Source organism: Hippocampus zosterae, chromosome 11 (genome assembly GCF_025434085.1).
Source record: "Hippocampus zosterae strain Florida chromosome 11, ASM2543408v3, whole genome shotgun sequence".
NCBI classification, from domain to species: domain Eukaryota; kingdom Metazoa; phylum Chordata; class Actinopteri; order Syngnathiformes; family Syngnathidae; genus Hippocampus; species Hippocampus zosterae.
Window position 1 is genome coordinate 7,114,729 of NC_067461.1, and position 27,815 is coordinate 7,142,543.

Here is a 27,815-nt window from a genome sequence, read left to right on the forward strand (position 1 = left end):
TGTGTGTGGATTCGAACCCGGAAATACTGCCGGCCTTAACAAGTGGAGACGGACTGCAGCAAGTGGTCCACACTCTTCGGGGGGAACCAGAGTCCATTGAAAAATTCGCCATTTTAATGCACCCGATGAGCTCATTTACGTCCGAAATGAGCAAAACCTCGCCACGTATGTCGTCGCAAGGGACGCCGAATCAATCGCCACTACTCAACGCTGCTAAATAACACAAAGCATCCCTGTATTGTTGCAAATAATGCATTGTGTGATGTGTTATTGCGTGACATTCTTGCCACCTAACTGGTCCTGTCTGGCCGGTTTCGGGGGCTCTCGTTGCCTGGTGCGACAAAGTTTTCTTTCGCTTTTGCATGTCAGGTTTCGCGGCGTGTAACATTGAAAAATGAGTCCATCGAGTGTAGATACATCACAGAAGATGTTTTGTTGGCTTCATTTGTCGTTAAATCATAATTGGAAAGTAGTTCGCCAACTGGCTCCCTCTCCTCCACCCCTGCTGGTGAGCCGAATCGGTCAGTCCATTCCAGGCGCTCTGGCCAATGATAGCGGGCCCCAGAAGGGGGCTGTTGGAGGGAGGCGCTGGGATTGGCTGCCCTCAGCGATCGATCCGCGGAATGATTGATTGATTGGTCCGAGGTGATTGGCGAGAAGGTGCAAAAGCAAGCACATCATCATCATCATCATCACCAGGCCACACTTTCGGTTTATTTACAACTTTGTGGCGCTTGTTTATGGCCAATTTGATGGAGTGGGTGTGGTTGTAATAAACGCACGATAATAAATGCACAACTGAAAAGAATTGTCCCATGTGATTTCACTTTTTTTAACCTCAATTCACCCAATTAAACTGCACGCAAACTCATTAAATTATTCTGTTTATACTTACAAATCAGCATTCTTTTGTCTTCAAATGCATTCAAAACACTTTCAATTGTCACCGAGTTGCACTTTATTGCCTAAATAATTACGTTATTCTCATATGCAAAAAGACTAACACCCATAACTTCATGTTATGATACTTGATATATACAAAGTGACGTCACCACAATTCCTCATATGTGTATTAAGTTGGAACTGAGCTGGTAAAAAACAATAAATGCGTGTACAATAAATGTGTGGACTGCTAAAATGCTGCACACCGATCGTTCGAACGACACAATTAACATTTCTGAGGACACTCCATATAAAGTAGTACGCATGAAAGTAAAATAGAATAAATGTGATATACCGGGTCGTACTTTAACCTGTGACACCATAATTCATTTGCATATATGTAACTAATTTGTAGGCAATGTTTGGCGACAAGGTGATCATGAAGTCATATTTCCAGCATTAAGGTAGTAAAATGCAATTAATGTGACTTCCGCATGCAGTCAGATTCCACTCGCTCGTGCTTCAGCAGCTTTCCAAGCCTATTAATATAAAGAAGGAAACCGCAATAAATGTAATTTTTGTATGAAGATAGGCCTTTGACGAGTTCTGTCCTCACAATTCCCATCATATGGAATAATATTCAGAATATAAATTAATAAATACGCAGGTAGTGTGCGAAGTGTGATATATGTGGACAGCTGGCTCGATAGATTGGTAGGCAGAACTTTAAAATAGTGGTGTCATAATTTTTACAAGTATATAAATTCACGTAGAGCTGCAAAAAAGTCATGATTTTAACCAGTGACGTCATATTCCCCCCAGCGTATGCATTATTTATATTGTATTATATATATGAGAAAAGGAGCAAAGTGCAATAAATGTCATTCCTGTAGTGCACTGCGTGACGTCATCACAGGACTTAGCGTAGAGATATGCATTTATTGATCATGATAGTTATGCTAATATTAATGTGGGGGCGGGTGCGTACGTTCCAGGCTGCTGAAAGTCGTCCGTCACATTCAGCGAGGGACGACGGCTGCGAGGAAGGCCGGCACGGGGGCGACGAGGGACGCGGGGAAGAGGCGTGTTAGGGCTCCTTCTTCATCTTCTTCCTTCAGTCCTCCTCTCGGAGCCGACCAGGACGCACGACAGACTTGTACGCCCAACCGAATTACCAAGGTTCCTAATAACTGGTGAGTATCATTCACCATTTAGATTTTTTTTTCTAAATCACATTACGTACGACTAACTTGTGGAAATTTACCGAATGTGTTTGGACTGGAATTGTAGGGGAAGTCTCGCAAGACATGGACACAAAAGGGGGTCCAATGAGCAGCTGGCCGGGCGGTAAAGTCAAGCCAAAGGCGTTTGAAAGTCATTACGTGGCTTCAATTAGCGTCTATATAAATGCCAAGCTCCACTTTCTCCAGCCTCGTTGAGGGGCTTCAACGAGACAGCAATGGCTTCAATAAAATCAGCTTGAAGGACAAATAATACAAGTCAGAATTGTGTTGCGTTTAAGGTGTGATTTTATTTAGAGAGGCGGGGGGGGGGGTCCTTTATTTAAAAAAAATAATACAAGTCAAATGAAATGACTTTTTTTCGAAGAGTTTTGCGTGCATTTTTGACATAGCACAGGACTAACTGGTCGCAGGAAGGAGTCAAAGTGAGGTCAAACGTTTGGAGATCCGCAAACATGCACCCCGACTCTCAAACTAAAGTTCTGTCTTTACCTCAAAAGTTAAATAAAATGGAAAACAAAAAATAGATATAAAGATATAAAATTTCCCCTCTCCGATCTGGATTGTTTTACTTTGAGATACTAACATAAATCAAGCCACAATAACAGCAATATAAGATGGCACAATTTTCAACCTAGTGTTTAGGTATTTTTTGTTTTTGTTTTTTAATTCCATTGATTTTAATATGAAGTATTGTGAGTTTTTTGAGGGGGCGGAAAATAATACAAATGCAACTGGGTTTAATGATCCTAACGTGTAAATGGTGTTCACATGATTGCTGTTTCATTCCATTTTATGAACGTCTGCTTGGCTTCTTTTTGAAGCGTTTGAGTGCGTCTCCTTTCGCTTCTCACACACATGAATACTTAATCGTGTGCGCCTCCTAGCGGAGTAGTTGGGAATGACACCCAGCGTAAACAAGCAACCCTGGTGTAATGTAAAATACAGGATGGCCAACCAGCCACAATAGTAGTCTAAAACGTGCATGCAGTACGTTACAATACTCACTTTTGTTAGACACCGCCAAAGAAGTATTCATTTAATGAATACATAGGGCGCAAATTTATTTTCAAAGAAAAATCAAGAATAAGTAGACGTGGAAGATAATGTATCAGACAAAATCCTATAAAAACAACAATTTTTTCCTCCTGTATATATTCCTGTAATTAGCTAAAAAACAATTACAAGTTTGCATTATCAGTATACAACTACAGAGTGTCATAGTGAGAGCTGTCTCTAATTACTTGGTTACCATCAGTAATTTCAGGCCAAAATATTAGGAACAGTTGTCAGAACGATGAGCTGCAGTTTTATACAAATGTTGCACAGTTGGATTTTTTTTAATACATAAAAAAAACCACGTACATTTTATCAAGTCATTGTCATGCTACCAACTAAAGTTACAGCACAGCAAACTACACTACTATGACATATAACAATAATAATAAAGAAAAAAAAGTACTTTTTGAGAGACCCAAAGATTCGTAACCCCAACTCAAAGTGCAAATCGCATTAAGTAGGATACGGTCATTTGTACAAGTAGCATGTGTATGTACGTGTGTATTCATGTTACTGAATGTTTGCTGTAATAAATATGATCAAAACTGAGTATTATTATCTGTATAAAGACAAGATTCCTCTATTGCAAATTTTTACAGGGTGCAGATGCCCTCTAAAGACGTGTCTGGCTCATTTCAATAAAAACTGTTTGTCCTCTGATCTTTAAACCAAATAAATAAAAAAAAAGTCTTAACGGAGCCTCTTGCGTGTGTTTGTCTTTTTCATTGCAAATGTCAAGCGTGTCCGTGAAGTTAACTTGCTTACTCGGCATGAAAAAAAAAAAAAAACATCTGGTGCGGCAGTTGACACTCTTTCACACACAGAGTTGTCGCTATGCCTTTCTCTCTGGAAACCCAATTCCGGATTAATTGTGAAGTGCACACGCGACGTGTCAAACACGCTGCGAGGTGTGGCGTCATTGATGATAAAGGAGTGCCAACGCATCAGTGCATCATACACACACACACATACACACAAACACACACACACACACACACATACAATGCACGGCACAATTTTGATGAATAGATGATAAAGTAACTAACTTCAGTGGGTACTGTTTGAAAATTTTGCCTAGCTTGGTGTCAAACATGGTGTTATAAAAGTGTACAGGCAACATTAAAAGCTCAACTGTTCTCAATAGCATAGTGAGACAATACACGGATCATCGTATCATTCCGTGTAGTTGTAAAATAACGTATTGCATCGTATCACTTTGTGATTACAGTCACATTGGATCTTATTTGGGGTATATCATGTCGAACTGGATAACATCGTAAATGGAAAAGGAATCGGATCGTAATCGAAGTGAATTATAACCCAAGTGTCGTATTGCATTTCTGTATCTCTTCACATCTTATCGTATCTGCCCAGACCATAGGAAACCACAGAACATGTGAAGTTTGCTAGAGAATGTTACATGGGCAGTGCAGGTTATGTGAAAAAGCGCACCGCCTTCAAATAAGTATTAAATTCAGCCGTGAAGCAGTTAGTCACTAAAGTCCAGCTCGGCGGTGTCTCAACACCTTTTGTTCCTCGCTATCGGCCTCCCAACGCCGTCCTCTCAAGGGAGACAAAATACAGAAATACTCAGATTAGCTTAGCGCTAGCTAGAAGCAGGTATGACGCAAGCGAATTGATTCAAAATTAATCCAACGGATAACACTGGATTCTGCCATTTGGCCAGTGTAGAGCTTAAAGTAAGTTATTTTAAACTAAAAAGGAATGCCTTCCCGTAGGCTGAAACGGCTACGTCGGTGTACACTCCAATGTGTTTCCTGAGAAGTGAATATAAGGCTAGATACAAACGCCTTTGAACACATATGGTGAATATAAAGCGCCTTATAAGCGCACTCCATTTAGTGTTACAATCAAAATGGAGTTTTCTTTTTTTTTTTTTTTGGACTATGATGTACATTTGGGCAAATGTACAATTTGGAAATTGCTGCTTCAATGGTAAATGAGTAGTGGACGAGGATTTTGGGTCTAAGCCAGAGCTCTAATATACAAAGTATAGTATAGTATATTACAGTATAGCATATTTATACGTGTGGTATGAGTGGTGTAATGGACAGCCTTGAGCTGCATCAGTCCTTTTGCTTATCGAAATAAAATCCATTCTCACATTGTGACCAATCGGGTCATAGCAGACTGCCGAATTAACCTCACCCGTCTTTCCCCTCCTCCCTCTACCCCCACCTAACATTTGCCACTGCAGCTTTTGTTTCAGGTGTTCTAATGGCTTCACACGCTTGGAAGTTCCTCTCTTGCCCAACCCCCCTCCCTCACCAAAAAGTGTTGCGGGTGAGGACAGACGGGATGCACGGGTGAGGGGTTGTCACACCTTGCAGGGAGGCTGTGAATTGATCAGCACCTCAGAGGGAGGGAGGCAGGGATGAAGACATGTGAGAAAGGAGAGTGAGGAAGGACGTGAGGCAAGAAGAAGGGAAGAAGAGGATGGTGGTGTGAAGATTCTTCTTTTCATGGTGGCGGGTATGAATGTCAAAAATCTGCCGGACTTAAAAACAAAAAAACACAAAAAAAACGGGACGATGATTTGAGTTCGGATTGGACATCGACACAAAATAATATCGCAGTGTCATATGGAGCATCAAGTATTGCTAGTATGTACACTTGAATGGCAGTTTTAAGTTTGTCGACATCGTATCATGGCAATGAGGTATCATATTTCATTTGCGTGCAATAAAAATGTTGCTTTGTAATGATTTAATGATTTGTTGTGAATGTAATTCACAACTTTTTGAAAGTAACAATGCAAAACTAATACAAGAATCACTGTATCGTGATACCAGTGGTATCGCTGGCAAAATATAATATCGTATTGTATAGACTGCATCAAAATATCCAAATTTATGCAATGCGATGACTTGAGATATAAATCACCAATAAAAACATGTTTCATTGCATATCTGTTATAAATATTCTGCAAATTGCAGTTAACTGTATCATAATTGGACAACGGTATTGCAATGTAATTGGAGTAAATTGCATTGTCTTAAGTTTTGTTACTTAATGTACCTTAAGTGATTTCATGCAGCGTAGATTATTTTCTTGCAATACATAAATTACTGCTGTATCGCGATCCCATCGATATCATTGGAAAACATGATATCGTATTGCAATTTACGCCACATCCTTCTATAACCCGTTTGCTTTCATTATATGCAGCAGATTAAGTGGTAGATGTGCTTTGGTGATGTGGCGAATGGTGTTTTCACAGGACATCAATTGCTCAACGGCCGTACAGCGATACCACGAGCAATGACGGCCAAGAGTTGCAAGAATCGTATTATGATTTAGGGTGCAATTTCCATTAATAATACTTCTACTCTTAAAATTTTAGTGGCCCCCCTCCCCTCAAAAAAAAAACTCACAGAAAATTCAGGTTATTGTGAAAGCAAGTCACTATTTTTAGTCTAGGGAAAGATTTGTAATTTTCCAAAGCCAAGTAATAATTTCGTATTTAAAGGCCCGCTGTTTGACTGTGCAGCAGATGGGTCTTTAAACCAAATGCCAGATTATTCTTATTTTTGGATGCCGTTTAGCTCAAATAAAAATATAAAAACGCAGTGGCGTATTCATCAGATTTTTATAGCTATATTAAGTCACTACTTTAATTTTTTTTATTGTTTAAACTCTTTGCTGTTGTTTTCTGGTTGCTAGAGAACACTGGTGCCAAACTGTGGTGTGAGCGCCCCTGGGGGCTGGAAGTGGAATGGCATTCTCTTTTCAACAATTGTTCTTCATTATTTTATGATTTTCAAGATGAAAGCAGATGTATTTTTAATTGGGAATAAACAGACCTTTTTACATTTATATTTGTATGTTTGTTAATGTAAAGAGCTTTAAATGTTTACAGGAAATGTTAATTATCCAAAACATTTCTTCATAACAATCTTAAGAATCAATTTATGAAGAAATCCCCAGAAATATAGATTAGAATACAATTTTATTTCCACGGAAACTGTTATACGATGTACTTTTACCAAAAACTTTTTATCATTATTTTTTATTCATATTATTATTTAAACTCACCATCAGTAAATATTGGTGCATAGTCAGGATTTCTTCATATTTCTTTGTTGGTTTTCAAAATTACGATAGATTTATTATATTTGCACAAATTTATTATTTATTGCTATTCTATTATTACTCTTTTTTATAAAAATCCAATAAATATTGGAGCAGAATCAAAAATTTGTCACACTGATTTCTGACTTTTTTGGACTTGTCCTGAATTATTATTATTATTATTATTATTATTAGATCCAAAAAAAACATATTGGATACAAGATTGTTATCTCTCTTCAAGAGAAAAAAAAATAACTTAAATTCTCAGGTTGAATCACAAATCTTGATTATTATTTGATTTGAAAAATATTTCAGATCCATAATGTTGACTTTTTCAAATTTCTGCACAAAAAAAGCACAAATCTCAACACATTTGCATTTAGTGGCCAGTGTACCTAATGTTATGTCCAACGAAGACCCCCCCGAAGTTACCTCTGCGAAGTTCACGAAGAGGTCGGAGGCGACCCGAAATCACGCCGCCATGGTCCCAAGAAGGAATCTTCCCAAGCGCGAGAGACCGTCGCAGACCAACGTGGCACAGAGACATCCAAGTCGAGGCGACTGTGATTGATTTGTCTTCCCGTTAATTCCGACGACCATCGTTGGCGTGTGACAGGCATCCATCTTGACGCCCTTTGTTACGGTGGCACCCCCGCGTGGCTTTAATTACGCCGTTTTCTTTTCGGCCTTGAGACGCCAAAACGCCAGGTGTCTGTTTGAAGGGAAAGAAAATTGTCAATGACAACACTTGGAGATTTGATGCATGTTTTCCTCCTAGCTGTTGCCTATTGTCATTTTCTTTTCTTTTTTTTTTTTGTTTGCCAGAGAAGCCTCATTAAAGTCAACAATGCTTCCATTTTTCAACAGAATTCGCCATGTTTTTTTTATTCACTAACTTAAGGCGGCCCGGTAGTCCAGTGGTTAGCACGTGGGCTTCACAGTGCAGAGGTACCGGGTTCGATTCCAGCCTCCCTGTGTGGAGTTTGCATGTTCTCCCCGGGCCTGCGTGGGTTTTCTCCGGGTGCTCCGGTTTCCTCCCACATTCCAAAAACATGCGTGGCAGCCTGATTGAACACTCTAAATTGTCCCTAGGTGTGAGTGTGAGTGCGAATGGTTGTTCGTCTCTCTGTGCCCTGCGATTGGCTGGCAACCGATTTGGGGTGTCCCCCGCCTACTGCCCGAAGACAGCTGGGATAGGCTCCAGCACCCCCCGCGACCCTAGTGAGGATCAAGCGGCTCGGAAGATGAATGAATGAATTAACTCAACCATTTCTGACCTCCTGATGCTATAATATTCCACCCATAGTCTCCACTTTACTGTAGCTGCCCTTAACCTCATTTTGGATGAAATGGAAATATATGTCCATCTTTTGTTGTTTGTTAGCGGTTATCAATCTGGACGACACATTCAATGCGGCGTGTTTTTCACAGATTCCGACGACGTCTGAGAAGTGAAACTGAATGTCAGGGCTTGGTCGTAAACGTCCCTCTCCTCTCATTATTCCGGTATTTCTTCAGTCCCCCCCCAAGGCAGGGCGTGGGCGTTGTTGTGGAAATGGGATGATAAATCGGAGCGGGTCGATAGCCGATCCATAGTCTCTGTGTTGTTGGCTTTTACTTGAGCATAATTTATATGCCGGTTGATCAATAACTAATCTCGGGCCCGTCGTCCACATTGAAATAAAGACCAGAGTGATGATGATGGCCCAGGGAGAGCGCGAGCTGTGCCGGAATGTGAGGGGAATTGATGCACCGCCGACACACACACACACACACACACACACACCTACACACACACACACTTTGAGTGTTTGAATAACTTTTGGGATGGATTACATCTCTGCTTTAATTACGTCATCATTAGGTCTTGAAATCACTGTTCATTTTTATTCTTAGAACAGTTTGAGGACTTTTACCTCAAAATGAGGCTGGTATCGTTACTTGCTCATCCCTATTTTATTTTTAAAATACTTTGTTACATCCCGACACTGTTTTTGCTGACTTCGGCCAAGAAATAGATACACCCTCGATTGCTTGCTAAAATGAGTTCTCACTCAATTGCCCGAGTTGGAGGAACCGATGGAGCCTACTCGGATAATAGGCGAAACATTTTTTAAGACAACTGAAACGCACCGTGATCAATATTGCACAATCAAGTATCGGTACTCGTATCGACGAGCACTCAAAAGTTTAACAAAGTGGTGTCAGTCCATTTCAAGACATGAGGGGAGAAACGGATGACAAAGTGTTGCAGCTGTTGCAACTGTTACTAGAGAGTCTGGTGGCATCTTTCGATACGTGTGTGTGTGTGTGTGTTTGTGTATGCGCGTGTGTGTGCGTGTGCATGTGTGTGTGCGCGTATGGTGCGTGTAAAGGGCCGGCCCGCGGAGCTGTGGGGGCTGAACCCCGTGGCCTCAGATTAGCCCCTGCTTGATAGGATTAGGCTCTAATGACTGTGACTTGGAAGACAAAGCGAGTTTGTGCAAAGAGGCTTAGATATGGAAGAATTAGCAGCAACCTTCCATGGCACCGTGCTGGCCCTCGCCTGCTCTTCTTCTTTTTCTTCAGGACCTTTTTGCTCATCGCCGCCACCCGTCTTCTGCAAGACACAAGAATAATGACACTAAATAATTGATATTTGAATGAAAATAATGTATTTTGAGGGCAGATTGAGTTGAATGAGAAACCGGGCAGCTGCAGCAAAATGGAGACTATGGAGAAGAACTTTGCGGTGTCCGAAGCTAAGGCTAAGGCTAATGCTACAGTGCATTCATGGACATTTCTTGCCATGTATCCTCCACTGTTACGATGACACGGCCATTTAATGTTTCAGATAAGTCGGAGGGCATCAAAAAAGTGCGCTGTTGCAACAAAGTAGACTGCGGATGCGAAAGGTAACATTTCTGGATCCAATGCAACAGTAAAACTAAGGCTTGCATGTGTCATTTCTAACCGTGTATCCTTAAATGTCCTAAACATTTCATATCGCAGTGGCGACTAAAGACGGGCAGAAAACAGCGCTGCAGCAAAGTGGAGACTGCGGACTATAACTCTGGAGCGTCCAGTTTGTATGATGAAGTGTAGGGTGCATGAATACATGTGTGTGTGTGTGTGTTTGTGTGACTTATCAAAGTGCAAAAATAAGCAACATAATCCTCGAGTGGTCACAGCATAAATCAGCATACAGTATATTCTTACTGACCTAAGCCCTTATTATTAGTAAATACCGCCACAGGCTCACTGAGCTGGAGGGAAGCTTCCAGTGTGTGGGTGTGTATGTGTGTGTGTGTGTGTGTGTGCGAGTGTGTGTGTGCGAGTGTATGTGTGTGTGTGTGTGCGTGTTGCTTAGGAAGGCTAAGGAGAGGATAAGGAGATCAGCAGAGGGGGGATATCACGCCTCTTAAGCATGTATACACTTGCTAACTTTTACTTTTGGTGGTGGGGGGGAGGCAAAATAAATCCCCCACTCATCAAAGCATGATGGACTCTCCTCACTGCCCCCTACCTTAACCCCCACCTCGTCCCTACCCACTTTTACAAATCTCCCAAGTAACACAAACATTTGTGTCATTTAGATGGAGAGAGAGAGAGAGAGAAGAAAAGAAAAAGTCTCTTAATCTCATTACGAGTTGCTTATTCTTTGGCGATTTCCAAGGCAAAAGGCGGGTGAACGGACGGAGAAGGAGGAAAACAGTTTCGTATTTCTGTAAGCCTCAAACTTTTTGGCAAGAGAAAAAGAACTTGGCCCTAATTCCATCTCACGCTGGCGTTGGGGCCGCTGCGTTCTGGAGGGCCGCGCTGGCCGAGGGCCTGAGCCCGTAAATTGGATATTAGGCGTGTTGGGAGGAGGATGGGGGGGGGGCGATATAAAGGAGCTAGTGTGCGCTCCCGTCACCGGGGAATTATTGCCGCTCTCCCCCTGTGTACGTGTCGGGGCCGCATAGATGCTCATCTCATAGACTGCATCCGTTGCTGCCCGAGCTGCACAATAGGATTTTCCAGCTGCAGCCACCCGCTTGAATACAAGCATTCCAAATCGTTAAGTGGCATTCTTTTCTTTTCTTTCTCTTTTCTACTCTTAGAAAGACTTTTTTTTCCTGCCTCGCTCGCCCCGCAGACCCTTTGGTCCAACGAAATACATATTACATCTTTTCTTCTCTCTTCCAAGGAACACAAAGTAAAGTTTCTTCTTTTTCCTTTCGGGGAAGTTTCACAGAATGACAACAGCAGTTCCTTGCCCACGGATCTTGACAGAAAACAGTTGTTTGCATGCCAGGCCAGTAGTTGGCGATGTCACGAAAGACAATATATTTTCAAAAGTGCAAGAAACCATGCAGATGCAGCCAAATGGAGAGTGTGGAGTAAGGCACAGCAACGATGTAAGCTAACATTAGCACGTGTGTTTCATTTTAACATTTCTAGTCGATGCATGCTCATATGATACGATGATGGGACAATCCTACATTCCACAGGAAACTATGGGCAAAAAGAACTGCGCAGCTCATAAAAGTGGAGACTGTGGAGTGTAATCCTGCAGTGTCAAGAGTGAAAGCACAACAGCGGAGGAAGCTAATGTTAGCAATTGGGTTTACAGTTCTCGTTTCTTGTGGTATCTTGTCAAACATTACCCTGATGTAACTATTGATTCTAAGGGAGGAGACTGAGAGCAAAGATGTGGGCAGTTGCAGCAAATTGGAGACTGTGGAGATGAGAGCAATATTGTGATTGCTAAAATATATGTGTGGCCCGGTAGTCAAGTGGTTAGCACGTCGGCTTCACAGTGCAGAGGTACCGGGTTCGATTCCAGCTGCGGCCTCCCTGTGTGGCGTTTGCATGTTCTCCCCGGGCCTGTGTGGGTTTTCTCCGGGTGTTCCGGTTTCCTCCCACATTCCAAAAACATGCATGGTAGGCTGTGATTGAACACTCTAAATTGTCCCTAGTTGTGAGTGTGAGTGCGAATGGTTGTTCGTTTCTGTGTGCCCTGCGATTGGCTGGCAACCGATTCAGGGTGTCCCCCGCCTACTGCCCGAAGACAGCTGGGATAGGCTCCAGCACCCCCCGCGACCCTAGTGAGGATCAAGCGGCTCGGAAGATGAATGAATGAATGAATATGTGTGTCTGTGTGTGTTGTGAGTTATTTATTTATTTCCCCCCGATGTGTTTTTATTTTCACGATGGCAATCTGATAACACCCGATTTTGTTGATTTGTATTTTGAGTCAAATTTACTCTGCTACATCATTTCTAGGCTTAAAAAAAACAAACAAAACACAGCCGTTCACTGTGTCATAAAATGTCTTTTTAGTGACCAACTTTTTACAATTACTTTTAGTTTGACATAGTGTCGGGTAAATAATTGCTGCCTCTTGTTCTTCATTATTACCCCCCCCCCCCCCACACACACACACACCCTCGCCCCCCCCCCCCCCAACAACGCTACCATGCCCTTGTGCTCGCGCACCCCACAAAGTGCCCCCTCTCCCGTGGGTAATCCTAAACAGAGGCATAAGAGGATGTGAAATTAAATACATAGCATGGCATTGCAGATTAAAGTCCTCCGTAGGCAGTTGCTGATCCACATCAAACCGTTTTGCTCCTTAAAGGGGCTAGCTAACATTTGATCTGGGCTTGAAAGCAGCGAGTGGAGGGAGGAAGAGGTCGGCCGAGGAGGCCAGGCCACTTTCAGCCAGCGTAGGAAAATAGGATGCTAGCTGCCGAGCATGTTGGACTGAACGGTTACAGTGATTTTAAATTGAAGCCCGGCCGTGTTGGCGAGTACAGACGAGCGCGGCGCCATATCGGGGGCCAACGCAGGTGATGGTACTGTACCTCTTTTCACAAGTTGTAAACCTTAATGCGCCGTTTCCCAGCGTGCCACAATTACTCGCATCAGGCAGCTCAATGTGGCCCACATATGGACGCACTTAGGAAGTGTGGAAGTGCAAGGAAATAAACCATTTCGGTTGCATTTTTGCTTTGAACATCTAAAAAAGAAAAATCTGGGTCATTCAATTAAAAAACACTAACAAACAACATTTTATTAATTTTTTGAAACAACATTTTGAAATCTGAATGCAGATAAAAAAAAATTGCACAGATTTCACATCTGCCCTCATTGCTCGAGCAGTTTTCAAAATAATAATAATATTAATAATAATAATAGTATTTTTTCAGGGTAGTAGCCCAATTTTTAATTGCCTTCAGTCTCCTCCAGAAGCGAGATACAAGTTTAGAAAAGGCATCAAAAACAAACGTCTTAACTTACCTTGTATTATACGCCACAGTCTCTATTTTGTGCCGTTTTTTGCCCATTTTTAGATGCCCTTAGTCTCCTCTCGCATATAAAAGCTGTCCTTGTAACATTTGAGGCTCGGCGGCTAGAAAAGACAACAATCAAATTTAGTTTACGCTGCTGAATAACGCTCCACAATCTCCATTTTGCCGCTGTCGCCCATTTTACTTACCCTCAGTCTCCTCTCAGCTATACCGGTAAAATTGTCGTTACAGCATTTGAGCATTCATGGCTAAAGTGTTGCTTTTTTATTTTTGGATGCATCTTGTGTCTTTTTTGTGGATGGTCACTGACCCGGCAGACGTCGGCGATTAGGTCACATGTGCAGGGAAGTCCGACCAGCTGGGATCGGTCCTCCGATATCCCGCTCTCCCCCTTTCTAATGAGTCTCCCGGGGACGCCACCTCCCACTTAATCCACTCGTCTATTTTGACTTCCTGTGCTCGAGGAGCTCACAAGGCCGGTAAAGGTTGCGTGTTCCGTCGGCTGCGGTCAATGACATCAATTGATGCGAGCAGACTACCAGGAGTTTGGGTTACACCACATCAATGGATCCGTAGGGAAAAGAGATATTGGACGCTGACGAGAACTCAACATCAAAGATTTCAAAACAGAAACACCAACACAAAGTGTGATGTGATTATAGTAGAATGTGTAAAAAAAAATTGGGAGATTTAGATCCAATTTCTGTAAAATGTAGCATGACGCCAATACTTTGGTTGCGAAGAATAGTAATCGAAGCATCGTGAAAGTAGAATTACAAGACAGTTTCAAAAGCAAATAGCAATGGGCTAGCATTGTGAGCTTCGCATGAACATGACATTTTTGGCGACAAAAATAGAAAAGCGTTTTGTGTGATGATTATTCAAACGTAAAAAGCAAAATGATAATAAAAACGTCAAAACCAGGAGAATATAGCCTTGTTGGTTTTACATAACAGTGGTTGCAAAAATATTTACTGAGACTGTCATTCCAAAAGAACATCGAAATAAGCCTATATGAACTCGATTTAAACTTCAACTAAAATGTTAGCATTAGCTAAGCTAAAAACTCAACTCAACTGTATTTATAGAGCACTTTAAAGCAACCACCACTGTATGCCAAGTGCTGTACACGTAGCAAATATCATATATACAACAATAACACAATAAATTAATAATGAAGACAGTAGAAAGCACAAAACAGTAAAAATAAGATCAAGTCTGAGTCATGCAGAGTCAAATGCCAAAGAATACAAATGAGTTTTGAGACGAGTTTTAAAGATGGGCAGCTCGGAAACTCATTTGTATTCTTTGGCATTTGACTCGGCATGACTCAGACTTGAGTTGAGTTGTTAGTTTGGCTAATGCTAACATTTTAGTTTAAAAAAAATAGTTAATTCAAAAAGCAAATGTCACGTTACGACGTTAGCATTTTAGTTACAACCGTATCACATTTTTACACTAGCGCCTGGCCAGTTTGCCTTTTCTGAGGGCGTGACATTTAGCCAACAGCTTTAGTGTTGACGTCTGTCTTGTGCACTGGTCCTGAGGGGACTTTAACATTTGGATGGGCGTGAGCGAAGCGCTCCAGAAGCAGCAGCTGCCACAGAGACAAAACACAAAAGCCACTCAGAGTTCCAAGAGACACAACAGCAACATCTGCGCTGGCCCAGACACAGCAAAACTTATTAAGAGCGCCACAGTCTGGAAAATGTGGTTGAGGCACTGGCCGCGGTCGCGTCGGACAAACTTTCTGTCTCATTAGAACAAGAACTTTGACACTTATAAGCATTTTGCACGATGATGACGATCGTGAAGTCAATGTTGTTGTTTCAATGAGTCGAGCACTCGGAAGGTGAACTTTAAGAAGGTTACCATCAAACAATCAATAGCTCTTCCGACATATAGATAATGCATCGATGCTTGGAGTGGTGTCGTAAATGTCAAGGCCTTCAATGTACACCAAGGTGAGCCACTTTGTCTTAGGTGCACTTAGCCCGTAGACGTTTCACTTGGGAGACGGATGTTGTACGGTAACCAGGGACAGCCGAAAACAACATATCGCCAGGCGCCTAAAATAATGCTCCAAATTATATTTTGACAAAATAAATAAATAAATCGATATAATGTGCCTTAAACCTCCAAGGACGCTGGTCACCTCTGTTAGAATCGACTACATCCATAGTGAAACCGAGAATTCATATCTGCCCCTGAAATGAAATGATGAATAAATATACGCCAACCAGAATTTGGTTCACTTTGACGTATTTTTTTCCCCCAAAAATAAAAACATGACGATTGCCTGTATCACAATAAGGTCAACACATTCACGATACTGTTAGTACTGCGATATGACTACATTATGTCCATAACCGTTGCCGACTTCGTAAGTCTCAATAATGTCCGTAGTTCTACGCAGGGGATAAAGACTATAGCCGTTTTCACGCGTCGCTGCATCCTTTAGGTTCATATATCCGTTGCGTGAAGGCATTCAAGCATATTTCGTAAAAAAATATTAATGTGAGAGGTGAGTGTTTTGCAAGCATAACGCAAGGAAATTGACAGTAAGCTTGATCAAAACGTTGACCCAATTGAAGGATAAAAGGTGCTATGGAAAAAAAGATCAAAGTTGATTTAAAAAAAAAAAATCAGATTGAGATGTACGATTTAACTTGAAATCTGAAAGCTCACAAACAGATGCACTGACATGTTTTGTTTGTCGCTATCGAGCGATGATGGTGTTGACATTCCAGTTCCCATCTGGAGATCGTTATTGACAAACACCAGAGACGCGAATTTGACGATAATTGGCAAAAAACGACGACACAATGCCTGTCAAACGGCGCGTCAAAAGACGAAAAGCGACAAAATCTGCGCGGCTTATCTGCCACCCGTAACGCCGTATGCCGACGTCGCGCTAACCTGACGAACGCGGCTAATTGTGTCTCTTTTGGCGACACGTCAATCACTCGGCGAAGACGCGAAAAGGGAAGCTCACGAGAGCAGGACACCGGTTCAGTCGAGGAATAAACAGTTGAATCAAGACAGAAAGGAAGCATAAATCACATCATAGAATTGATCCCCCCTGCACCCCCCTCTCTCTCATCTTCCCTTTCTTCCTGCTCAGATGGAGGGATTACCGCAAGAGGAAGTGCTTTGATTGGGGCACAATGGGCATCCACCCTCTGCTTGATTCGTGGGATCCAGGCGGTAAATCCCTGACGAGAGCGAATCGGACGACGGCTGTTTTTCGCAAAAGGAGAAAAGTTCAGAGGTGACTCGAGTGGGCGAGACAGAGAGCGAGGGAGAAGGCCAAGGAAGATGTTTTGCAGAAGCCTCATAAACGATTAAAAAATGAGAGAAACCAGATGATTTTTACATCTACTGCCGTCCTCTTTCATGTCACTGTAAGAGTCTTCAGTGTTTTTTCTTCCCCGCCAGCCAAAGTCTACAAGATAAACTTTGATTTATGTTCTACTTATGTGTCCTCCTCAAAAGAGTGCGACCGAGGTAAAGTACACAGTGTTAGGACTTGGAAAGGGGAAAATTTGCAAAAATACTGTACTGTGTACTGTATATTAAAAATCTGTCTCAGGTTTTATAGTTTGATGAGGCTAACTGAACGTCATGCAACCCTCCGTTTAGTCAGCGTCAAAATCAGGAATACCGCTTTCTGAACACAAATGACGCACGTCGGGTCCCATCGTCCATGGGGGACACCATTTTGTCCCACCAAGCCCCGCAACGAGCCATCAAGTCAACAAAATACTTGCGATGAGCACGTCGGCGCCGCCCACAAATATTTTTGGGGCCGCCCTGGTCAAAAGGTTATTGAGGTGACATTAAATTGAACAAAATACAAAACTGGAACGAAAGTAAATAATAGATGTCTGGAAGCTATGATCTGTTCTCTGTTTATTTCTGAAATTAGAAAAGAGACAAATGGAGTTTGCCCATTCTAGTTTGGAGTGGCTCAATTTGAAACGATCATACCGTCCTTCAGTGACAGTTTTTAATTCCTATATTTTCCGAAAGTGCTTTAAACACTTAAGTTGGCCAATTTCTGTTAGGCCTCTCGCTCTGCCAGAAGCAGACAAACCCCGGGGCCAAAACGAGGGGGGACAAAAGGGCTTATGTCGGATTTACACTTACGCTCAAATTATGTAAAAATACAGTAGAAGCCACTGAACATGGGACAAAAGTAGTTACCTGCTGGAAACCAAAAAGTCCCGTCTACAGCCACATCAAAGTCGGCCTTCTAATTGAAATTCTTCACTCCCATCATCAGGATTGTGTTTAATGAGCTGAGAAACAGGCCCCGACAGCTGACTCCTGATTCTGGGTGTGCGTGTGTGTGTGTGTGTGTGTGTGTGTGTGTGTGTGTGTGTGTGTGTGTGTGTGTATGTGTGTGTGTGCGTGGACATATGAGAAGAGCTTCCCCACTGCAAGGCCTCTCTGAGTACAACACCAAGCCAGGTTTGGCTTCTCTCGGGCTACTGCAGCAATATACTTACAACACTCTCTCTCACTCTCTTTCTCTCTCTCACACACACACACACACACACACACACATACACACACACACACACACACACACACACACACACACACACACACACACAAGTGGAAAAAATAAAAATATTACAAATATAAAAACACCGTATTTTCCACACTAAAAGGTGCACTGGATTATGAGGTGCACCTTCAATGGCCCATTTTGTCATGTTTTTAATACATTGGGCGCACCGCATTATACGACGCAATCTACAATGCATCCACTAGATGGAGCTAGGCTCAAGGAAACGGCAACAGATCGATCAGATGTCAGTAAAACTTATTGAATAAAGAAGTGACACGGTTCACATAACCAAAGGCAAGTTATAACATTGACTCGTTAACGTTGAACTCTCTTGCCGCTGCTCTATTTCCGTGTTCAACTGCGTAACCCGATCGTTTGAACTCTGCGTTGTCAGCATGTCTGAAGCAACGAGCCATTTTGAGGTTGAAATATTACCGTAATAGCCACACACAGGGCGCATCGGATTTTAAGGTGAACTGTGAGCTTTTAAGAAAATGGAAGGCTTTTAGGTGCGCCTTTTAGTGCGGAAAATACGGTAGAAAAATATGACAACTCAAACATATTGGGGGAAAAAAAAGCAGGAGAGAAAGTAGGACATTTTGTCTTCATCTTCACAAAGTACAAATGTATTAGGGAAAATACTAAACTTTCCAAAAATCTGATCAGGGATGGGATCCACAGATATTTTTCACAATTTCTTTTGGGGGGGGGGGGGGGGTCAGGGGGGTTCGGCCCCATTTTCAAATATGGCATTGGTGTTAATCTCCCACCCTGGAAGAGGAAAGAAGATAGGGCGGGTAGCACCTTCACACAGAGATCCTGTTCCAACTTTCATTGGCTCCCAGCGGGCCTCATCCGCAACACAGAGATTACCCAAAACTCCAAAGCCAAAATCCACCAGTGACATCATCACATGGGCCCGCAAGCGGAGTTTAGGGCCCCTGCAGGCAAATAAACCTACTTTAACATCCCAAGTGCTCGCTTGCAAATACTTCCAGAGTCCATCATTCTTTATGTGTTGCCACACTAAAAATTATCAACGTTACTGACAAATGAATCCACCGAAGGTACCAATAAAATTATATTATATATTCTTTTTTTTATTATTATTATATTTTATTTTTGCATGTTACTGCTTCGGTTGTAAATGCAATGAATACGATTTTTGTCCATCACTAAAGTGCAGGGGATGACGTGGGGAAGGTCTCCTCGCACATCGGTGTCATTCGAGCCCAAACTGATGGTCTTTCTGTGCTCTCTGTGTCAGCTGTCCATCAAAGTGATTGGCAGACATGTGTCACACTGAGGGAATGTCACGGGGAGTTGGCAAGAGAACCAAAAATCATGGCGGCAAATCTCAATAATCCATCTCCAGACGAAAAGAAAAAGGAAGGGGGGAGGTAAGGGTGTGGGGGGTTGGGGATGGGGGGCTTCATAGTTGAAATTCTAATGGTGTTAGGCCACAGGGTTCATGTCATTTCCCTCCGCAGCCCAAACAAATGATTAGAAGATTCCATTATTTGTCCATTATGCATATGTGTTTGTGTGCAAATGGTCTCACTTTAGCTCATCACAGGCCAATATGTCTGCACCCGGAACCAGCTGGGGTCCCCCCGGGTCCTAAAAATTGCTCATCATTAGAACTTAATGCCACTGGCTCTTTTTTTTTCTTACTAACCAGATAATCAATATGTGAAAGGTTATACTCATTGTAATGTTTTTCCAAAAGAGGAGGAGGACCTCAGGAAGTTAGCGAATTAGCCTCCAACCTCGGGTCAAGATGAGAATTTGTCTTTGTGTTTACATTTGGGAGATGTCCACAAACCTCTGAGCAGGACAGCAGTTAGCCTGTTCATCCCGCACAGACATACACAATAATACAAACCAAATCAAATGTCTTCTGGAAAATACAAACTATATTAGAGATCAGATTGGAATGATACAGAAATATCGATACTCTGTACTAAAATCCGGAGCTAGAACTACGCTTGGAGTTATTCAAGTCAACATATTGCAGCAAATGATACTGTGAGTCTTCTCTATGGAACGTAGATATCAATATCGATATTGGTGATATCAACCTCTATTTTACTTGGTATCCTATCATTACGTCGCGATACTGGAATTCAATTTTCATATTTATGTCATGACTACGAAAGAAAACAGGTTACAGGAGCTCATTTATATATGACAACCAAATCAAATGTCTTCTGGAAAATACAAACTAGATTAGAGATCAGATTGGAATGATACGGAAATATCGATACTTTGATAACAGCCTCCTCTGTACTAAAATCCAGAGCTAGAGGTATGCTTGGAGTTATTCAAGTCAACATATTGCAGCAAATGATACTGTGAGTCTTCTCTATGGAACGTAGATATCAATATTGATATTGGTGATATCAACCTCTATTTTACTTGGTATCCTATCATTACGTCGCGATACTGGAATTCGATTTTCATATTTATGTCATGACTATGAAAGAAAACAGGTTACAGGAGCTCATTTATATATCTCATTCTGTGAACCATCACGATCAATATCAGTGTGATACGAGTTATTATTTTACTTGGTATCGTACTAGTGTGGAAGCAGGTACGACATTTTGAGTGAGGTTCATATGAGTATTTTCCCACTCAAGTGTTGAAATATAAGGTAATATTATTTCATGATACCATTGTTTGCATCGATACTGAAATACTGCCTCTCTTTTGCCAGCAATCCAGATATTACCCGGGAGAAAGTAATCAAACAACAGAGTACAACGCAGGGATCCCTGATAATGGAATTCACAGGCTACAGTGATGATAAAAACTACAACTAAAGATATTAATGGCGATGCAAAATATTGATATCAATATCCCTTTTGGCGATACTAGCCTGTATATTACTTGGCATTGGCATTATGAAGGAAATTTGTTGTACATTTTGACCGAAATGTAAAATATCTGCACATATTTTCTAATACAGTCTGCATGTGTGTATCAGTATCCTCAGTATCAAAATTAGAGCAGCCTGTGCTTTTCTTGATATCATATCGGTAAGTAACTTTGATTACAAGCCTCGAATGGAACAGATTAGCCATTTTTCCATTATTTCACGTGGGAAAATTGTTCCACTGCGGTTTGTCATATTATTGTACAATTAAAACAATTTTACCACCTCTTTTCCCATAATTTTATGACACAACGTATGCCGCGACTTGCAGCTGTTGTTGAACACCTCCAACACGCTGCACTCATTTTTTGGGGGATGGTTTCGCCAAGTAAATTAACGCTTGGCTGACACTGAGCTCCCACCGTTAAACTGACGTTCTTTCGATTTTTATGATGGAAAACGAAAACGTCGTCTCACTTAAGTATTTCATGAACAATATTCATCCAGTGTATGAAGTTTGAATCCCACGACGCATTTGGGAACACAGCAGAATGCGGGCGTGCACACCGGGATACTCCCGCACCGCCGCTACGCTAGCATTAAACATTAAAAAACCCGCAGGAAGAATTTGCTCAGCGTACCCCCACCCATTACTGCGAACACAGCTTGCGGTGCTTTGTTGACGGGGGACATTCAGACCCCGCCAAAACACGCTTGGTTCATACTTGTTGGCATGAGAAGACGCTTGCGCCCCTCAAATATTGAAATCGTTGCTCTCGGATGAAAACCAAGTCAAGTGTTTGCCGGCATACGACGCGATTCCTGATTCAACTATTCATGGATTTTTTTTGGGGGTGGAACCAATTATTATGTTATTCGCTGAAAACATTTTTTGGGCTAAGGCTAAAGAGGAACGATAAAAAAAAGTGCATGGGAAGTAACAAATGGAGAGATTTAGTGTTATTTTATGTTACGTGCGCTTTGTTTCAGCTGCGGCTGTTGTAAACGTGCTATATAAATGAAGATGCATTTTATACATATTAAGGTTTATGCTTTTGTCTTTGTCATTAAAATTGCACTTGTAAAAATCCTAAAGCAGAGGACTAGAGGATCCCGTTCCTGCCATCTCTCGTGAAGTTGGATGCTTTTCTTCTGGCTTTTTGATCCTGCGTATGAGTCTTCACTGATCCGACAGACGGCGAGGCCCGTCTCTCCGGCGGCAATGAGTCGAGGAGGATAAACGTGTTGATGGTGGCAGACGCTGCTGGAATTCTGTCCCGATGTGTCAAATTGGTTGTCGCCTCCTTGCTCTCCACTTGGCTGTGATCTTTAGCTGCTTACGCCCCCTCGTGCCTCCCGCGACCTACACCGCGTCCTTTCCTCAAATCCGAATTGCTTCATTTCATATACGTCTTCCGTTTCGCACATTACATTGCATTGCAAATGTATTTTATTGCACGGTGTTGTTAAATACCGCACCGTATTATATCGTGCCGCATGACTGTATTATAATGAAAACGAATCATCTTTGATCAACGTTGCATTTTTTAACACATGTTATCGCACGATATCATATTTGGAGTGAGACTTCTATTTTGAGACACGCGTTTAATAATCGTTTGGTTGCGTTTAATAATCGTTTGGTTGCCTGCTGTTGCCAAGTAGACAAAATAAACAAAAATTTACCATTTTCTATTTCCTTTAGTGGAGTGCTGAAATATTTTAAAGCGGTCAGAGTGATGTAACGAGTCCACTGGAGTTTTAATGAGAGCGCCGTCTGAGCAATAAGTGTTTCACTCCAGTTTGTCCATTTGAGCTGGGATGAGCCATGAAGTTAAAGTGCTGGATTCACATGATACCCAGATGCTTTCATCGCGCGTGTCGTCCCCGCAGTGCACATGTATGTGTGTGTGTGTGTGTGTATGTGTGTTGTATCAAAGGCAGTTAAGAAGACAGGCAAGCCACGAGGATTGTGCAAAACAGGGAATAAGCAGGAGTGAGTGAGTTTGTGTGTATGACCAGAGGTGGCAAAAGTACTCACACTGTAATTATCTAGAAGTACAGATAATTTTTGTTTTTAAGTCTCGTGAGATGATCTGTTAAGTTTGTGAGCTTTGAAAGTAATTGTTCACAGTTCTGTAAACACAGTGATCAGTACAATAGTTTTGCTCTTGCTCTAGTGCTACAATGTGAACGCATGTGTGTGTAGTTCAATTCCTTTCTATTTAGTTATGTTTTTATATTTATATTTTACAATGCCATTCTATTTTTCTTTCTTGATAACACACTGAAAAAAAATTGTGTTTTGATAGTGGGGCTGTAGACGGTTCAATGGCATTTCAATTCATTTCAATGAGGAACATTGATTTGATATACTGTATGATGGCAAATCAAGGTACCATTGTACAAATCTAGGGAGTAACGTATAAAACAAATAACTGAAAATCTACGCAAGAACAATGAAATATTTTACTTCATTACCTCCCAGCACAGTTTTTTTATCCACTGATATTCTCCGGCGCACAAGACGGTGCATGAAAAGCTCTGAGTGAAGCACTCTCATACGCCGGCAGCCAAATCCCCAAGCAAGGTTATAGTGCTAGCATGTAGCGCGCAAGTTTGACTTATGCATGAGCCACCCCTGCGCCGCTATCCCGGGAATTCTGATTCTTTTTTCCGCCATAAAACTTGCATGCCGTTCCCGGACTCCGAGGGGAGTAAATGATTCACGATATGGTAAGTAAGCAACTCGTGTTAATTCAGCCTTTTGCTGATATGGTATCAAGTCAGGGCCACAGCTACATTTAGCCTCCCGTACCTCTTCAACATGAGGGGAGGCCTCGCGTGAGCATGCAAGAAATGGTGAGATGTGCCGCTAGCGTCGACGTTTAAGGGTTGAACTAACATTTTTATTGATCACCTCAGTGTTGAGTCCGCGTAGCGATGTGGAGTGTAACCCACAAGTTGTTATCCCAATAGCATAATTGTATTCATTTTAAAAAAAGTCTTTATAATAACAGGTTCTATGTGCCCCCACTCGTTTAAACATGGTATTCTGATATATTGTGTTTGTGGGATATGAATTAACCAGCAAAACCCAGCTCTTTTTATCCATCGCAGGAGGCGGCCATTTTGCTACTTGCGATCGACTAAAAATGACATCACAGTTGCTCAGGACTCGGCTAACAAATGGCATGTTTTTTTTTTCTCAACGCCGTTGTGATGTCATTTTCCATCGATGGCAAGTATCAAAATGGCCGCCCCCGAGATGGATAAAAAGATTTTTCTTTATGTTTTAGATTCATTTCTTTATATTATATATATATATATATATATATATATATATATATATATATATATATATATATATATAAATATATGTAATGTAATGGAAAAGCGACACTATTCCGCCTTGTGATCGCAACTGTTCATTACCGTTTAGTGGGTGGCGCGCAGCCACACTCTTGGAGAGGCGGGGTTTGAGTGAAGCAGGCATCTTCCTTCCGCGTTAGAAAAATAGCCAGCAAAGTAACTCGTATTCTCGCCATTGTGCCAAAAGTAAAAAATAAACAAGTATATGCCTATAGTTAACAGTGAAGCGCTTAAAATAGCATGATATAGCCCCTTAAATGTATTAATTTATCTCTCTCATACGTGCGATTGACTTATTCAGCCCCCCACACCCCCACTTAGTCGTTTGCAGCCGCATCAGAACGCCTCAAAAATTCAAATCAACATTTAAATAGTTTGATGTGTACGTAAGATTCTGTGAACTCCATTATTTGCCTCACTATTTGCGTGAATAATTCAGGCGGGAGAAGGGGGCTAAATTATGGATAAAGTGAACAGTTTGAAGGAGGGTTTCACACGAAGCCCACGGCTACAGCATCGCCTTTTAATGATGTCTGGAGACGCTGGTCTGGGGCGTAAAGGTAGGGCAGACGTCGTTAGCATCAATGTGTCGTTGACTCGCATCTTTTTTTTTTTTGTTTGTTTGGTTTTTTTTTTAATAAGGCATACGGGCAAATGACGGGAAGTGTGAAAATGAAAAGTGGTGCTTCAGTAAGCAATATGTTTCATTTGAACAAAAGTATTACATCTAAAAAATGTGCAGTTCAGTTCAAATTGTTGTCTATGCTGTTGCAGTGCCAGATTGCCAGTTCAGCTACGTCAGTCTTATCACATCGAATCATAGTTGCAGTGAATCATATCACATCAGACCACATGCTACCACGCTGTATCATGATTGGAGCAAATTGTTTCGGATCATATCATATCATAATAGAATTCATTTTTATCATACTACATTGTCATTGCAAATGGTGTCATGATTCGGATCATATCGTATTGCCTCATATCAGATCTCATTCTACCGTATTTTCCGCACTATAAGGCGCACCTAAAAGCATTCCATTTTCTCAAAAGCCAACAGTGCACCTTATAATCCGGTGCACCTTATATATGGATCAATATTCCGATTTTTGGGGGGACGTAGTATTTTAAATGTTCCGTAAAGCGCTTTGTTACAGCTGCAGCGCTTGTGAAAGCTCTGTATAAATAAATCTGTATTATATTGTATTGTATTCCCTTTCACAGAGCTCCATCTAGTGGATGCATAACACAACCGCAGCCCCTATTGTGGCTTCTATTCTATGCACCTTATAAATGCGGTGTGCCCAATGTATCAAAAGCGTTTTAAAATAGGCTATTCATTGAAGGTGCGCCCAGTGTGGGACGAATAAAGGATATCTTATCTTATCTTATCTTATTATCTTATACTCTGAAGCACCTGTGTGGAAAATACGGTAATTGAAGTTAATCATATGCTATTGTATGACATCGAAATTGGAGTGAAGCATACTGTTTTACATCATTGAGTGACATTGCAAGAACCCAAAAATATGCAGACATATTTAATCCCCCAATTTAAGGAATGAATATATTCTTAACAAACCTATTAAAGGTATAAAATTTGGGTGGTTTTCTCTCTATAGCAGAACCTCCAAAAGTGCCCATTCTACAAGCTGTTGGATGTGAGACGCACGCACACATGCACGCACGCACACATTCACACAACCCCCTTCACACACACATAAACACCCTTGAGCATCCAGCGGGGAGTCATCCTGTTCCCACTCACTACAGTGCGCCGGGCCAAGCGTGCACACACAACTCACTCCTAATTACCCACCTACCTCTAATTATCCAATCATAAAGCCATTAGCGGGCTCGCACCATATTAATGTGGCCCCGCCCACCCACGCTGGCGAGCACCAGTGCCAGCCCAATTGTACAAACGCCTCTCCCGACACACACAAATAGACACTTTTCTTTGGCACAAATAGCGTTAATGTCGCAATAAAAGCCCACCAACCCATAATTGCTGATATTATAGAACTCCGCCAAGGTTTAAACTTATTTATTCTTGTGGCAAAAAATGAAATTGGCTTCTGGGTCAGAATTTTCCAAAGAATTCAGTGACATAATCAGTCGAATGAACCCCGGACATGGTAAAAATGACAGCCTTCTGATGTCTTTTCTAGCATGGCTATTCAAGGTTTTTTGGGGTTTTTTTTGTGGGTCAACTCATGATCATTATGTCTACCAAATTTCATGTTGCTGAGTGAAACTGGCTCCAGGGACTGAAATTTCCAAATATTCCGGTGGGAAAATTTGTCCTCTAAAAGCACTCTAGAAATGGTCAAAATGACCATGAGAATTCTGTTGGCATGGTCATCATGAGAAGACCCACAAAAAAATGACAAGAAACCATGGTCAAGAAGACACAGGAAGTCTCCCACTTTGGTTTAGAGATGCCATTATGGACATTTTCAAGGGTCATTCAAAGCCTTGAAGGCTCTTTCACTAACCAACATAGGATTTGGTTGACATGTCTACCATGAGTTGACCCGTCCCCCCCAAAAAAAGATCAACATCAATGGCCAAAAAACTCAACTATTTACGGTAGGAGTATTGCTATTTTGGACCAATTGCAAGGGTAGTATTTTAATTAAAGCTGCAGGATATTTTGATTTCAAGATTTACCTTGCGCCACAAAATTTTAACTTTCTGTAAAACAAAACAGTGGAGATAACAAAGGCCTCACAAAACTCACCAAGTGGTCCATCGATGGAATCCGAGTTAAAAAGTGAACCTGGCCGGCCTCATGGTTAATTGAGTCGCTCCACGTCCTGGCGGCCGCTTGTGCAAGCTGAGGCTCCAGATTGTACCGTCCTTTATTCATACCCGTCATGGCACCGGTACCTTATTGGAGGGAGCGGGGCGGATGGAGAACACAGGTGCACAGATGTTAGCACAGCTGCGAGCGCACCCAAGATGCTAACGCAAGACGAGCGAGACGGTGGGTAGGCGCGCCATGGAAGCCAACGCTTGGATTTTTTTTCCCCTCCCCATATAGTTTATTTGTGTTTGCGGATGGAGGAATCACAGCCGATGTACTGTGTAAAATTATAAGAAGGCACTTGGAAAAATAAAGTCTTCCCCCTTAATAAGCGTATTAAATGTAATAGTCATTTAATCAACTGAGGAAATAGATGGCTAAGATATGAGAAAAAAAGTGGAAATTTGATGATTTGATTTTTAATTCAAGGTATTTTTGATCAAATTTAAGACTTTCCCTTCATTAGATGACCATTAGAAGAATTTTTGCTATACCATATGAAACATAGTGATGTATTTATATACTGTATGTTGAAGGAAATCTGGTTTTAGACTCATTAAAACCACTTCAGATCAAATTTCCTTCTCTCCTTCAGCAATGATGAGAACCAGGAGTGGCCGATATGGATTCA

The 27,815-nt window shown here is 41.7% G+C and overlaps 2 long non-coding RNA genes across 3 annotated transcripts in view; one reads left to right on the plus strand and one right to left on the minus strand.

Moving 5' to 3' along the window:
• The first annotated feature begins 14 nt into the window (after nucleotides 1–14).
• Nucleotides 15–6,583, plus strand: LOC127610430 (uncharacterized). Its single transcript, XR_007964846.1, has 2 exons — nucleotides 15–2,075; nucleotides 5,401–6,583. It is a non-coding gene; the product is annotated as an uncharacterized LOC127610430 (long non-coding RNA).
• A 945-nt stretch (nucleotides 6,584–7,528) lies between these two features.
• LOC127610431 (uncharacterized) overlaps nucleotides 7,529–27,815 on the minus strand; it is a 30,288-nt gene continuing 10,001 nt past the window's right edge. The window contains exons 2-3 of one of the 2 annotated variants that reach the window (XR_007964847.1): nucleotides 27,119–27,267; nucleotides 7,529–7,986 (exon numbers count right to left, since the gene is read on the minus strand). This is a non-coding gene — a long non-coding RNA (uncharacterized LOC127610431). Of the gene's footprint in view, nucleotides 7,987–12,718; nucleotides 13,651–27,118; nucleotides 27,268–27,815 lie in introns of those variants that run through there. The other variant, XR_007964848.1, reaches the window with a different exon arrangement.